The 16,381-nt window shown below is 38.2% G+C and overlaps 1 protein-coding gene across 1 annotated transcript in view; it reads right to left on the reverse strand.

Moving 5' to 3' along the window:
* Positions 1 to 288: 288 nt before the first annotated feature.
* Positions 289 to 16,381, reverse strand: part of FAM168B (family with sequence similarity 168 member B) — a gene marked incomplete in the record, with an annotated part of 948,287 nt that continues 932,194 nt past the window's right edge. The window contains 1 exon segment of the mRNA XM_044070175.1: positions 289 to 10,270.

The following is a 16,381-nucleotide window of genomic DNA, read 5'->3' on the forward strand; positions in this document are numbered from 1 at the left end:
GGAAGCACAAAAATGATGCACAGCCGGAGTCCACTGCTGGTAAAAGATTACATAGGGAAACATATCACAGTGCCGAACATTCTTAATGTCTACCCTCAGCTGACTTGAGAAAATGATTAGCCTTAACTGGCTTCTAGTACTGAACTGTGCACAATTCAGGCACACTGGTGTGTGGTAAAATCCATGAAGATCCATCACATACATCTTGGTTTCAAAAACAAAGACGAGGCACCATGACCTACTTGCAGTAAGAAACATAACTATGCTGAAAAGAACAGTTCAAATGAATAAGCAACACAAGTTGATCTTTATTGAAAACTGAAGTGTTAATACATAATTCGTTACAATAAACGTGCTTTTACGAATTTTCTGAGCTCAACTACTCATCAGATCATTAAAAAAAATATGAAATTTGCACATAATCGAACTGGCTCAGAATGGAAAATCCACTCTGTGTTTGATGCAGTTATCATTCAACGTGTAAGGAAGTGATGCTTTTTTCCCCTTAACTTTCGGAAGACAACACTTTTCTAAACTAAAAAAATAAAAAGTACCAAAATAACTACTTCTTAAACAATAGTGTTCAAAAAGTCATAAAAAGGGAAGCCTGCGCCTATTTAACAAGAACTATACCCAGAACTACTCTCCTGTACCTCTGCTGCATGCAACCAACACTTTTTTTCTTTTTAAAGAAGTGAACTGTACACATATTACATTGAGAAAACATCAACTAAGCTGGCGTACAAACATCATTTGAGCAAATGTTCCAGGGCAATACCATCTACATGCTACCTCAACGGAAGCATTAATTTCATCCACACCTTCCAGCAGTGGTATACAGCCTATGTTCTATGCAGATACTCAAAATTCTAGAAGTTAGGAAAGTTTACCATAAGTGACAGAACATTGAAAATCTGGCAGTGAAACAAACCAATGGCAGGAAGCAATCCTTTTAGAGTGCAGCTTTCCACAATAAAAAGATAAAGCTAGAGAGAGAGAGCAGGTAATCTTTTAAGATAGGAAACCAAGGCTCAATTTCATTTGGCTTGAGGGAACAATAGAAAATACTATAACCCTGATCCCAGCCTTAGAACAAATTTCTAGAAACTTGATGAAATATGCACGATGGGTACAGCACTGAAAACAGATCATAAAACAGACACTGAATCCTTTACATTCAAGAAAGTAAACAAGCTGTGCGAAAATGTGTCATAAGGAAAGTGAGACAACAGGACCCCCACCACTGAAAATTCTGATTTATCTCACTGCTCCAGCAAAACTGCTAAAATGGATAGTGGCTTGCAGCAGTCTGAATGCTGAAAACATTTGTTCTAGTTATTGGTTTCACTATATTTCATACACTGGCTTTGTTTCATGTGTAGCCCCTATCCTTTCACCAAGCATATTAAGGAGAAATGTCTTCTTGCAAAGTAAACAGGACCAGCTTCGTCTACAAGTAGAAAGCAGCACTAAGCAATTTGGTGTAAAAAGTTGAAAGGGGGGCAGTGGTGAAACTTCCTCTTTGACCTCAAGAGTTTATCTTTAAATTATTTTCCCAACTCCTAGTAGACCCTGATTGGACAATAGGAGAGGTCTACTGCTGTGGAAAAAGGAGTACTGCACATCTACAATGCGAACAATACCTTCCTGCACCAAAGGGTACAAGTGCACGTCTCCCGTTTATTCATGTACCAGACCATCATTTCTCTGACCAAAGGGTGGGGCTCCGGTGTCATCTCCACTTTCTATGGCTTTTTTTTTCCCTTTCTTTTTTTAGCAATGAACAATGGTCACAGCTTCAAATGGTTTATATGAAGCCTGTGGTCCTGGGTCAACTTTCCATGAAGAGTGGCTAGGAAATTCCCCAATCCATCTAGCTAACTGTCCACCATAAGAACCTGGAAAAGATTCTGCTACAGGAAGGAAAAAGCAACATAAGGGCTGGTGGGACTGGTCTACCACAACAAAATACAGGGATAACGTATAACATTAACAGAAGGTTCACGACAGTAAGCAGGCCTTGAAGCAACTGAGGTCATACAATCAACTACAATAACTGAATCATATGGACTACACATCTAGAACACAGAATACCTCCATCACAAGGCTAAGGAAGGGCATGAAACTCCACCTTTCTCTGCATTTTCACCTAACATGCCAATGGCTTCTCAAGCCCTCTGCAAGGGCAGGATCAGCAGGCAATAAATATATCTAACTCAAAGACAATTTCTCTTGAGCACAGACCAGAAAGGACATCTTAAAGTTTATTCAGATCACTACAGCCTACAGTCAAATGAAGTGCTCAGGTCAGGAACTCTACCAGGGCCACCAGAAGTCAGTCATCCAGTCAAATCCTCTATCACTATGGCTAGCAGAACATACTGAACATATATGTAACAGTAACGAATTGCATTGACAGCAAAATGCACACTGGGCAAAAGATTCATTTTCTGTAAAGATCATAACTCAGTGCCTGAAAGCATCTGTCATATCCAGTGACAACAAGAAGTCACCCGACTTCAACAGTAGCAGTGCTCCTAGGGAGTATTTATGTAGAACTTGACATACCCGATACGCTTGATGAGGTCACAAAGGCCCAGAACAGGACAGAAGTCTCCCATCCTCTTTGGAACAAGAAAAAAGGTAAAAGCAGAATCATTTGCCCTTCTCAGTTGGGAGAATAGGCTCAATAGCCACTTTGACAACAATAATATGGACCTGTTCCAAGAGCGCTATAAAGAATAACTGGTCCCCAAGTGGCCCAAACATTCTAAGATGTGACGACAACTAGAGCTCACTGAAAATATATTATCCTTGAATAACTTTGAAAGGAGGACCTCTTGACATTTAGAATTCTCATTATGAACAATGAAAAATGATGCACTTTCCTAGCTCCTAGAAGAAGGTGACAAAGAATCACCAAATCTGAAAAGTGATGGGCGACTGTTACGCAAGGACTAAATATCAAGTGATGAAGCCCCACTGCTAGAGGCAGCATGTGCGAGAAAAGATAGGCTGGGGCAGGCCTGGTCTCAAACTTTGTTCTCAAATTGTGTGGCTCTTGAATCCATGAAAACAAGGCCTACAGACATTAAACAGCACACACTGCATATTCCATGCAATAATGTAGGCCTTGAGCTGCTCTGTCTCCTGTGGAGAGTGGAGATAAAGAACTGTCACCTGTGGTGCTGCTTCACTGTAGTGTTTCTATTCCAGACAATTTTTCAGGAGGGTCACAACAACTTTTCTGACAAGAACATTTACAAGACTTCTGGACTGCAGGCAAAGAATGTGGACATTCCTCTACACCAAAATATCAGGGCTGAATTTTGATGCACTTCAGCACATGGGCTGAACACACCTTTCTAGTTTGGCATCTGAAGTCACCTGTACTGGCTGGAAGTGCACATGTTTCTAAGTGCAAGAGATGGACACAATTCTGAACTGTGCCAAGCTGAGGCTACAAGGACACAATCAGAGAATGCCTAAAAAGATCATTCAGATGCATCAATGCCGAATATTTCTAGTGCATGATCCATGAGGATGCACCTGTTGAACACTGTTCCATATCCTGCAGTACAAAAATGCAGCAGGGAATCAGTCAAATTCTTAGCATGACTGTGAGATGTTGGTGTACTAAGGCAGGGAATGCTCATGTACAAGACAAGTTAAGACTAAAATGGGCAACCTATGCCTGCTACAGAATACCTTTTTTCACAATAATAGCAGAGTAAATTCTAATTTTCCTTATGTACCAGCCTATTTTATGATGGCATTACAATTTAAACCATTTCAACTCATCTGGTTTAAAAACACTAGATGTTATTGACACTTTCATACACAACCTTCAAATCTACACATTTTAGAGGAAAAAAGTAAAAAAAAAATCCTTAAAATGCTTAATGAGTCAGGAAACGTGTAGTACGTATTATACTTCTTTGTTTGTAACAAATCAATAATCCCCAGGAAGACAGGGAAAATGGGGACAAAACACAACCAATTCTTAAATAGTCAAATTCCAAGTAATAAAAAAAAAACTAATTCTCCCAGTAAACAAAGAGCTGTTTCAGTAGGAGTTCCACCTGCTGTCTAGACAGCACATGATCTGATAGAATACTGGGCTAAAGCAATAGAATACAGCTGTATTTTTTTATAAATGTAAAAGTATTCTAGGCTACATAAGATTATAAAATAAATGTTATTTAAGCTGCAAAGCTGGAAAAGACGAAAACTGTTGAAAATAAGGGTGCTTTCCAGTATAGGAGGCATCTATAAAAGATGTGCTAAAAATATACATTTCCGTCAAAAACCTAGAAAAGCAATTATTGCACGCTGACACCTATATAGTGAAGTTACACCCCCCCCAACATAATACAGGAGTACTGGTTTCACTCTGGTTATCCTTTCATCACAACAGTGCTAATCTTTGATTATTATTGGTTAGAATCAGGAAAAAAAAAACACTTCAAAATGTACAACACAGACAGCATTCATCTTTAGCTATTCATTAATTTGCAATGAAAGTTGCAAGGGTGGAGTTCAGTGGGCAGCTACCTTGGGAGGGAGCAAGCTGTTGTGACGGAGTGATTCGCAGAGCAGTAGGGCAGTAACGCAGCTACGGTGTGGTTGCTTAAATGACGGACTGTGTAACTGCAGAAAGGAGCAGTTTCTTGTTAAAGACTAGCAGGTGCTGGTTACTGAAGTGTTGTGAAGAGTTATGTATGCACAGAAGTACTACTTTTTTCTTTGCTCTTCAGCTGTAGTCTATGTGAATGTGTGTTTGGGGGTGGGAGCACTGAAAGCTTACAAAACTGTTACTCAATGGTACAAGTTGCCAGTATGTGCTTTGCTGAAGAACTTGTTACTAAAAACTAAAAGAAAAATCTAGCCAAGCTAGAGTTTCCACTGTGTGATTCCTTAAACCTCTTATATTAGAGGCACATGGGATATATGGAAATGACCCTTTAAGGAAATCAGGTGTTTCAGTTATTTGCCAGTCCTGAATGCCCATAACTTTTTTCTTTTTAAGTCGGTTATGGACAAATCCATGCCAATAAAGCCAAACCCCACTGATAAAAACACACTTCAACATCCTAAAATTTCAGGATATATGCGTGTGAAGTAGAAATGGCTAATTTGGTTATTAAAGAAATGAAAAAAATTAACAGAAGCATTTCAGAAATCAAAACTGCTGCAACTGGAAGGAAAAAGACATTTGCATTTAAGCCCTTGTACTTAACATGTGAAATGTTCTCAACACTGCTTTTTATGAATATTCCAGAAACTGGAATTTATGGCATACAAAGTTCACAATGTATGTTAGCCACCATACCACAACAGGACAAGCCAAATTAATTCAGACCGGTTCACAACATAAGGTCCTGCAACCTGTAAATTTAAGAACAAGTGATCTGTTTAAACATGAGACAAACTTTGGTGATTCATCTCTAGTAACTTCAATACTGAAGTACCAGTAACAAAGACCATCTAAACCTGAGGTGGATGCACAAACAAGAAAAAAATGCAAGGAAAAAAATGCATGTAATAATTTACTATACAAGAATCTTAAAATGATTTACCAATGTTTCTATACATATCACAGCATTCCATGAGTGCCGCAATGTATTTTCCAGCCTGCCTTTCCTTACTTTTTTGGTCAGTTTAATGAAAAGCTTTGTAAACTTTTTATTAAACCACTTGTGACATTACCATAGAGTAATGGAAGCTACATCCATAGACTTCATTGGGTCACCTTCTTGGGGCACACATTAAAGTCTATGGAAGCAACAGACGCTTTTGCCTATGGCTACTTCACCAAGATAAAATTTCCTTTTTCCTCTGTGCATGGAAAGTGCAAAGTTAACAGCCGATTTTAAATATGAAGATGATCTCTATGGAGGGGGTGCTGTTTGCCAATTTATGCACTGCATACTGTAGTGCAAAAGGTAGGTATAGAAACAGCAACAAATCCCTTTAAAGTAATGTATCTACTTATGAATATGCCACATGTACAAAAAACAACAGAGTAAAAGCAATTCAGCTGTATGCAACTGAAACATGTTCAAAGGATCATGGTGTGAAAACTGAACCTACTTCAGTTGAAGATGAAGAAAGTATGCAGCACCTGAAGAATAGGACAGTAAAAGTAGTCTGGATGACTGGATGGGTGACTCCAAATTTTCATTAGGAATATGTGGCAAAAGTCTGCTTAATGGGGGGCATTGCCAGTACTTGGTGATCTTACTGAGCTTTTTGAGGGTTTCGTTTGACCGTAAGCTTAGCAAGAACCTATAAACATGTCAAGACATTTAAGTGCAACATATAAAATAGGACATTCTGGACACCAGAAGTGTATCATTTCATATAAAATGGTGAACAGGAAGGGCTAATCAGCAAAGGTGAAGATGATGTAGAAATTCTAAACAAGTTCAAGAATGTGTAGACAAAAGGAAAGCCTCAGAATGGAACTAGTTGGGAGGATTTAAAAGAAATATCAAGCAGTACCAAAGGGGTAAACTGAAAAACAGCCAGCAAAAGTGGTGAGGCGCATGTTTAAAAATGCATGAAGTAAGCAAAAAGGGATGAAAGGGAAACAATATGAAAAGTAAACAGCTGCTACAGACGGGTTCAGTGGATAAACAGAATGTCTTTATTAGTGGGCAAATTCTAGTACTTCACCTGTAAAAAGTTACTCAAAATGGCAGACAAAGCTTCATAATCAAATAAGACTATAGAGTTCTCAGCACGAAACACTGCACTTCAAAACGGACAAACCCTGCCAGTGACTTCTCAATTTTGCAAACAAGTGTATTCCAAAATAATGCACCACACAATTACTACATCCATGAAATAATGACTGGGAGACATCACAGGTGAAAACCTACTTTTAAGTGGCTTTAAAGACTAGACTATTACCATTTTCTATTTTCACTGACATACTGTATCGGTTTCATCAATATAAATCTAAAAACTTCCACTTAAAAATATATATTAAATAAATTTTCATCTGCCTCTTCAACCCAAAAGAAACTTATTGGGCTATGGATAAATCAACAAGGTATAAATTAATCAGTATGGCAGAAATTATTATTTACTTAGCTATAGTAATGTCATTACAGAAACATCAAAAATATGAAAATGTGTAAAGAAAAACATGTTTCAGAAATTCTACTTGGGTCTGTCAAGCAAAAGTGAAATGGACAAAACTTAAAAAAGGGCAGCAGACTCTACAGACAGCAAGGTCAAGCACTGGAATAGTATTGTTTTAAAGAACATTAAGTACCCCTCCATTTCCACAGACATGCATTCATGTCGTTTACCTTCCACACTGTTAAAACTCAATATAGAGTGTTAACATGAAACTAGTCATAAAACACTACTTCAGCCCTGCATATGGGTTAAGCAGTACCCACGAACAATGGGCAAGAAAATGAAAAGCACTATGTTTTTATACATCTAGCAACAATTGTGCAGAAAACAAATTAACTCCTCTCCTAACTGAAGGTACTAATTGTGCCTGTCAAGCACATATCATGATGATAATTACAAAATGCTTCTAAATGCACTCACTGTTTAAGATGCCTCAAGGACTTAACAAAAGCTATTTACTATCCACGATATTAATGGGGTCCAGCTCAATGGCAAAATGCTACAAAAACTCATATCAAATTAAACAAAACAGCACACTTACAACACAGCCATAACCATCAAGCATGTTAAATACAAACTCTTACCAAAGTCTGCTGATATCCAAGAAAAAGATAATCACTGGGCCAGAAACAAAATTTTTAAATAACCCCACCTTGCTTATTGCAATGTTAATCTAGTTTCCTTGGCAATCAAAAGGACTTTTTCTCTCTGAACATTCTCCAAACATATGTAACAAGCTAAGTGAAAGAATAATACAATGGACTCCCAGACAAGCAACACCACTGCAGTTAACAGTAAACTGTTTTGGTCATGTACTTCAGTTGCTGGAAACCACTGTACTGCACAACTGAAACTAAAGCAAGTTAAAGAAAGGGAAGAATGGGGGGTGGGGTTATAACAAATTCTGTAGTGCAACATTAGTGTACCGTCTGTGGTGGACTCCTAGTCAGATTGTCAACTATATTAAGTGCTGCTATGCAAGACTGCATACTACTCTCAGGAATATACATCAACAATGCCTGGATTACTTCAGACTTTTGTGAGAAGCTGAATAAAACACTAAACCTTCATTAGGCAATAGTATTCAAAGAATGCTCAACTCCCTGCAAATGTCTGTGTACACACACTTTCTGACCTGCAACCTGGAGAGATGGGAAAAGATACAATATTCCACCTGTGTCACAGTACATTTTCATACTAGTGGACAGTCACTATAGTTAGCATAGATAAAAGCTGCAACTAAAGAACCCTATTACAATGCAACATTTTTTCACTATAAAAATAAAGATGGAAAACTATAAAAATAATAAAACCCTGACTTATACCTCAATGTAAACGTTATCTTTAAAAACAAAACAAGGGAATATGGCTCAGTGTCTATTTGTGAGCATGGGGTGGTTAAAATCACTTTAATGCAAAGAACCCACTCAGTAAGAATAACAAACAATGCATCAACCATGGGACTTTAACTGGTGAAAATCACTTGAAACGTTTGCAAAACTTATTACAAAGTCTCACCAATTCACTACAAAAAAGCAATTTTACTTCTCATGGGGCTAAAGTGCATAAGCACATCTAGTTCTACACCAATCATGACATCTCCAAATGTGACTTCTTATGCCCTATTTGTTTAAGTAATCCAGAATTTAAGACTTGCTTAACAATGTCAATCAAAAAAGTAAAGCCCCCAAGAGAATATTAGCATTTTCAGGTGAGGATGAATGAGAAAATGAGCAACAATCTTCAAAACAGGCTTCCAATTAAAAAAAAAAAAAAAAAAAAAAAAAAGGAAAAAAATCAGTTTGTACTGGGCTATATACGTATTTTAGCATTTTACAAAATGAAATACTTATTTACTAAACATTTAAATAATGTTGCCTTTTTCCTAAGTCAGCAATCCTTAAACAAGTTTCAGAACAACCTGTGACAGATGTTCATGCATTTCTTTTTCCCCAAGTGAAGGGGTGGGGGTCTGCTACAGAAGGTCAACTGTGTTGCTACCGACACATAACTGCAAACCAACTGATAACATCCTGAAAACAGAACCCTGTACCAAATGGGCCTAACCAAAGCTACTCAAAGCACCTACCTTCCTTGTACCAGCAATGCTGCAGTACATAAATTTAAATGAACACCCTTAAAATTACTGCATTCATTCCCACATGTGAAGACAGGACGTATCTTATCTCACAATAAGTAACACAAATGTGTGTTAGGAAATTCTCAAATTGCTAAGCAAGTTGTTACTTTCCTCCAACAAAAGTGAAGCAGATAAAAATTCATCATACAGGTTTCCATATCTTTCTCCACAAAATGTTTGGCAGTAAAACTATAAAATGCCTGTTGAATGCCTTATTGACCACAAACTGTCATCACACTTCTTACATGAATTTTTAAAATCATGAAAATTTTCCCTTCTTTCAATACCCACTCCGGAAACATTGACAATGTAATACTAAAATGCAAAGCAGGCTGGGGGTGTTAACAGCATTGTTGCATAAGATTTTCCCCTTTAAGCAGCCTGCAAATTTCTTAGCTGAATGAAACAATAGAAACATTACCTAAAATATAAAACCTGTGTCCATATTACTGGAAAATCCATCAACAAAACTGTGTTAAGTATTTATCCAAAGCATATTACTGTACTTATCAACTTCACAAATTATTGTATTTAAGACCTTACATAATGTTAAGACAAAGTACTTTATGCTAAATTGTAAAATACTTCTGTTTACTTGGGATTCCTTTGGATTTTTGCATATGGTGGTTTGTTATCAGTCATTGCAAATAGGACGAGCAAAGCATTTTAATACATGCATTCAACTAGATATGGATCAGAACGTAATGCTCCCTTTTATCATAATAGTTAACTATAAAATTGCAAGACAGTCCACAAAAACAGGTTCTGTTTGAAGAGCTAGAACTGCCATGTTCCAAGATGTCGGATATGCAGCAGTGTAAATCTTCAGTGATGGGGAGGTTTAATAGTAGTGTTTGGCAAGGTGTGGAGAGCAATGGTACTGTAGAAGCACATACACATCGTCCTGGGTGGGAGGCATGAGGGCATCAGCACCAACTGTTAAATCTCAATTCAATGATTGCATATCTCCCATCTTCAAACCTACAACAGAAAAATAGATTTGTAAGAGGAAGAAATCTACAGCAATATCATCTGTAAAGGAAAACCAGCTCACAAAAATATGTTCCATTTTTTCAAAGCAAACAATTATATGTAATTAGGAATAATCTACATCAGAGCAAAGAAAAGTATGAATTATGCATTAGTATATGCTACATACTTTACCATTCCAGTCCCGACACACATTACCTTCTCCAAACAACTCAGCTTTTACACACACTATGTGAAAGCGTTACACTACATCCATAAGTAAACTTCAGTTACAGTTGCAAAAAATAATTAATAGACAGGGATTTATTTATAAATTAAAGTCAATGAAGAACCATGCCTCGCAAATGGGATGGCCTTGTGAAGTCCTGCAAAAGGGTGAGAGTCGGTCTTAATCAGGGCAGATTTGCAGTGCATGACTGACTCAATATGCTGCACTGGCAGCTGAATGCCGGTGACATGGAGCTCAGTAACAGTGGCACTGCATATGCTGGGCATGTGGGCACATGAATCAGGGTTAATGAGATGATGAATCAAGCAAGTCAGAGAATCTGCAGTAATCCCCCACCATGAAGGTTAAGGTACAAGATGCGCTTATGTTTTTTGTTTTCAAACACCTTTATTTAATTATCACTTGTGAACACGGGCAAATTTACATTCATATAAAAGTAATCAAACTATAACATAACAAACATTATACTTCACATATATTGCTATACATCATACAACTTGGGCAAAATTACATAAAGTATTCAATTCCTGCCTTTTTTAAAGAAACATCTTTATTAAGCCATCACTTACTACATAGGTAGTCGTACATTTACATAAATAAAAAAACATAGTAACACAATCCTAGTTGCAAGCATTTTACATCACGAACCATACTGAAACACTCCCAGTTGCAAACATTATACATAATTTATAATCTATCCAATTTTTCTCACTCAAACATAGCTCATTTAACTGTCGCCTTTTAAACCTCATACCCCCCTTGTATCTACTGTTCCCACAATTCCCATGTTTTCCCAAGTAGTTTGCTTCTAAAGAGAAAAAATTAGGCAGACAACCAGGTTATCTTTTTTTTAAATTCTTGTTCTTCCGGTTTGCTTCTACCCTTTTCTACAGATCTCAATTTCAGTTGTTTTATCTCTTACTATATTCACTACTTCCAGTGTAGTTGGTTTAGATTTTGATTTCCATTTTCTAATATTGCTTTTTTTGGCAGCCACCATTATTAGACACAGCAAGGCCTCTTGACAATTCCGATTCTGTATCATAGCTCAGAAAAATCATCTCCATCGTCAGACCAATCTGCCCACCCAGCATCTCTGACAGTGCATCCTGCAGGGAATCCTTAAAGTCCACCAACTCACCGCACTCCCAGAAAATATGTTCCCATTTACCTACCACTTTCTTCCCTTTCCCACCACCAACATTTGCTGTCTGCCTGAGGAAAAATTATCTGGAACCTACCTGGGGTATAAAAATATTATGCAAACATTCCCAGGCAAAAATCCTAAACCTTCTAGATTTTGTTGCATATTTGGGAGACATACATATATCCTCCCATTGTTTTTCTTTTTTTGTGAATTACTTATCCGATCTCTCTTCCCAATCCTTTCAAACCTAATCTGACTGATCAAGCAATATTTTATATGCTCTACAAATTAATCATTTTTTAATGACAGCTTTGACTCTAGATTCCATTAAAAACTCTACCAGTGCTGGTCTTTCATTTAGAACCCCCCATTTCTTTCTCTTTGCCTATACTCTGATTATCAATCCCTGGATACGGAAGGCAATCTCTAACTTGAAGTCTAAATAAATACTTGGTGTCTTCCCATTCTATCATCTTTCTCTCCAGTTATCTGCTCGCAATACATTGGTTCTTTTCTCCAATAAATTCCAGCTCCCTCTTGTCTATTGTCTGTATCCCTAATTGCAGTCATCTCCATTGTCAGAATCTCCATTGTCAGAATTTCCTTTCTCCATTCCCATGTTTGTTTAGTTCTTAGAATACTTTCTGCCACTTTATGGATATAATACTCTGCAGGAGTACTGTTATTCTCCTTAAAGGCCTACATCCAGAGTCCCAGTCTCTCCTTGTTTCTTGAGCTTCCCCCATGTTTATCATCCCTTTCCACTTTGAATTATAGTTTTCTGCCTGTGCTATGTATAGGAGTTTTAACTGCGTAGCTCTGAAATATCCCTTCAAATTGGGTAATCAGAATCTGCCCAGCTCTACTGGAAGAATCATCTTACTTCACTTGACTCTTGCCGTCTTCCCCTCACAGAGTCCTTCAGCTCTTTATTAATTGCTACCCACAACTTCTCCTCTGGTTGATAAAAATATGCCTGACCTGTGTGTACAACACACTAAATGGGCTAAAAAACATTAACTGCTTGCATTGTTATAGCCATATAAAAAGCTTCAATTTTCTCAGTTTTTGTACTATCTTTTTAGTCTCTCCTACAATATCCTTAGCTGCCATACTAGAATAACTTTTAATCCACACTCTTAAATATTTAATTTCATCATGTCTCTATAAATATGGTTATTCCTGAACCAGTTCATGTGTGGGTACATAATTTACTGCTACTGCATTTGTTTTAACTTCATTAATTTTGTATTCTGAAAATATCTGAAGCTGTCTCAAAATGTTCCACAACATTGTAATGTTTTTTTTTCTGGTTCTGTCAGGTATAAAATAATATCATCTGCAAATACAACTAGCTTTTCTTCAATTACATCCTTGAATTTCTCAGTCCCTTATTTTCTTTGCCAATGATTCCAAACATAATGCAAATAATAAAGGGGAAAGAGGACACCCCTGCCTGGTTCCTCTGCTCAAGCAGAAATTATCAGAGAGGACCCCACCCACTTTAACTTTTTCCCTCCGATCCCTCATATACCCTCCTAATCAACCTTATAATTTTTTCAAGAAATGCAAATAATTCCACTGCCTGCTCATAAAGTCCCAGCTTACTCTGTCAAATGCTTTCTCTGCATCAAGACCCAACAACAACAGTATTTTTACATTCTGTTTCCCTCTGGATCATCAGTGTTCTGTTGATGTTGTCAAATGTTTGCCCCCTCTCCACAAAATCACAATGATCCATATCTATCAGTTTGGCATTAATTTTGCCATTCTTTTAGCCATTATGAACATGAACACTTTATAATCATGGTTTAGGATTGAAATGGGCCTGTATGAAGCTGGATATGATGGATCTTTATCCTCTTTAGGTATTACATCCATCACTGCTTTCTTCTAGCATGGTGGTACTTCTCCTCCTCTTAAGATACTGTTAAACAAAACATTCCAGATCTTTCAGTTTTTTTTCCTACTAGCTTCCAAACTTCTACAGGAATACCATCTATTCCTGGGGATGTTTTGGTTATACATCACAATTTTTACCTTATATCCTAACAGTTAGTAATTGAGCCTCAATTAGCATATTTAATTCTTCCATAAAATTTCCATTTGTTTCTTTTCCTGATTTTCAAATTTCTCTGCTTTATAGAGAGCCTCAGAATTTCCAAAATAATTTTGAATACCTCTACAGGATCTCTTGTTACCTTCTTTGTTATAGGCTTAGGTTTGGCTACAGCCCTTTCTACTTTCTGTTGCCAGAGTCGTTTTTGTGCTCTAGTGTTACTATCAAAAAACAGTTGCTTAACAGCAATCTTACTAAGCTTGTGCATATTATCAAGGTAAAGTACAGTTTTGTACCTACCATAAATGTAGATGTTCGAAGATCCACATTGCTGCAGTCCTTACACTTGGGTAGTCCGCTGTCCTCGGTCGGCCCGAATATCAAAGTATAAGGCTGACGTCGGTCAGGGCGCATTTGACTGACGTCAGAACGTCAGGGTACAAATGCGCATGACCGACGTCATATCGTCAGTCTTTTCTTGCCCCAGATGTCAGAAGACCCTAAAAATAAAGGTCAAAACCAAAAGACAGCAAACAACCAACCAACCACCCTTGCACTAACTATATGTACAATATATACAATACACACAAAATGTACAACCCAACCCACACAACCACCTCTAACTACAGAGGGGAAGGAGGGAGGGTAAATTGGACTGCAGCAATGTGGATCTTCGAACATCTACATTTATGGTAGGTACAAAACTGTACTATGTTCTTCATCTCACATTGCTGCAGTCCTTACACTTGGGTAGAATCCCAAAGCAGAGGTAAGGGAGGATGGCTAACTACAAGGAAGCAGGAGCTGCCAAAATGCCCTGCAAAACAGCAGTGGCAAAACCAGCCCTGGACTTAGAGTAAAGTGGCAGGTGATAATGCTTAGAGAAAGTATGCACAGAACTCCAAGTAGCTGCCTCCAAAATATCCTTGGTTGCCACTCCCCTCAAAAAAGCTGTTGAAGTGGCAGTAGCCCTAGTGGAATGAGGCCTAATCCCAGCTGGAATTTCCTTGCCATGATGGGAATAACAGAAAGCAATGCAAAACCCAATCCACTTAGAAATAGTTTGTTTTGATACAGGCTTGCCCTGAGAACTCAAAGCAAAAGAAACAAACAACTGCTGAGACTGCCTGAAACCTTTAGTTCTGTCCAAATAATAACGCAACTGCCTGTGGACATCTAAAGTGTGCAAAATCTTTTCCCCTTTATTTTGGGGATTTGCATAAAAAGTAGGCAAATGAATAGTTTGGTTTAAAGCCACACTAGAAACCACCTTAGGCATAAAGGAAGGATTAGTACGTAATGATACCCTATCCTTATGGAAAATTAAGAAAGGCTCAACCGCCATAAGGGCCTGTAATTCAGAAACCCTTCTTGCAGAGGTAATGGCCAACAAAAAAGCAGTCTTCCATGATAAATATTTCAACTCAGCAGTAGCTGCAGGCTCAAAAGGTTGTAGAGTGAGTTTCTCCAACACAAAATTGAGATCCCAAGCAGGAGTAGGAGCTCTACGTGGGGGTCTTATATTCTTTGCCCCTCTAAGAAATTGCTTGAACAAAGGATGAGAAAACAATGGTGGGTTGCAATCATAGTGAGCTGAAATTGCTGCAGCATGAACTTTAATAGAAGAGAAAGACAAACCTTTGTCTAGCAACTCAGTAAGATATTGAAGAGCCACACACAAATTAGGCTCAGAAACATCAAAATCTTTTGCTGCACTCCAAAACAAAAATCTCTTCCATTTGTCTGCGTACACTTTCCTTGTACTAGGCCTCCTAGCTTCCAAAATAACATTTAAAACTTGCTGAGGAAGTGGAGGCCCACTATGGTTCAAAACAGAATATGCCAGGCTGTTAGGTGCAGAGAGTGAAGCTTGACATTTAACAAATGGCTGTCCTCCTGCGACAACAGGTGCGGAATCGAAGGCAAAGGCCATGGAGGCTTCCGTACCAGACTTCTCAGTAATGGGTACCAGTGTTGTCGAGGCCAATCCGGAGCTATCAAAATCATCCTTGGCTTGTCCTGTCTGACCTTTAGAAGTACCTTTAGGAGGAGAGGCAGAGGTGGAAAGGCATACACATGAAGATTGCCCCAATTGAAAGAAAGAGCATCCACTCTCCAAGCTGTGGGATGAAACCTTTTTGTGCAAAACCTTGGCAACTGATGGTTTAGTGGAGAAGCGAACAGATCTATGTCTGGGGTTCCCCATGACACTGTCAATTTCTGAAATACATGAGGATCCAATTTCCACTCGTGGGGATCCATAAGTCGTCTGCTCAACACATCTGCTAAGGAGTTCTGTGCTCCTGGCAGAAACCTTGCCTGAAGATTGAGCTGTAAACTGAGAGCAGTCTCCCACAAAATCATTGCTTGCCTGCATAGATGATAAGAATGCGTTCCCCCTTGCTTGTTGATGTACCACATGACAGTTGTGTTGTCTGTTAGAATCAACACCTGCCCTGGAAGAAGTAATTCCTTGAAAGTAATTAATGCAAACTGGACTGCTAACATCTCCTTCATGTTGATATGTAGATGTTGTAGTCTGACAGGCCACTTGTTTTGTATCCACTTTCCATTTAGATGAGCTACCCAAGCTCTGTCTGAGGCATCTGTCGTTAAAATCTGACTCGCCTCTGGCCGGGTCACAGAGAGTCCCTTGTTTAGGTGACA

Source organism: Protopterus annectens, chromosome 4.part1 (assembly GCF_019279795.1).
Source record: "Protopterus annectens isolate FY-2018-M chromosome 4.part1, PAN1.0, whole genome shotgun sequence".
NCBI lineage: Eukaryota > Metazoa > Chordata > Ceratodontiformes > Protopteridae > Protopterus > Protopterus annectens.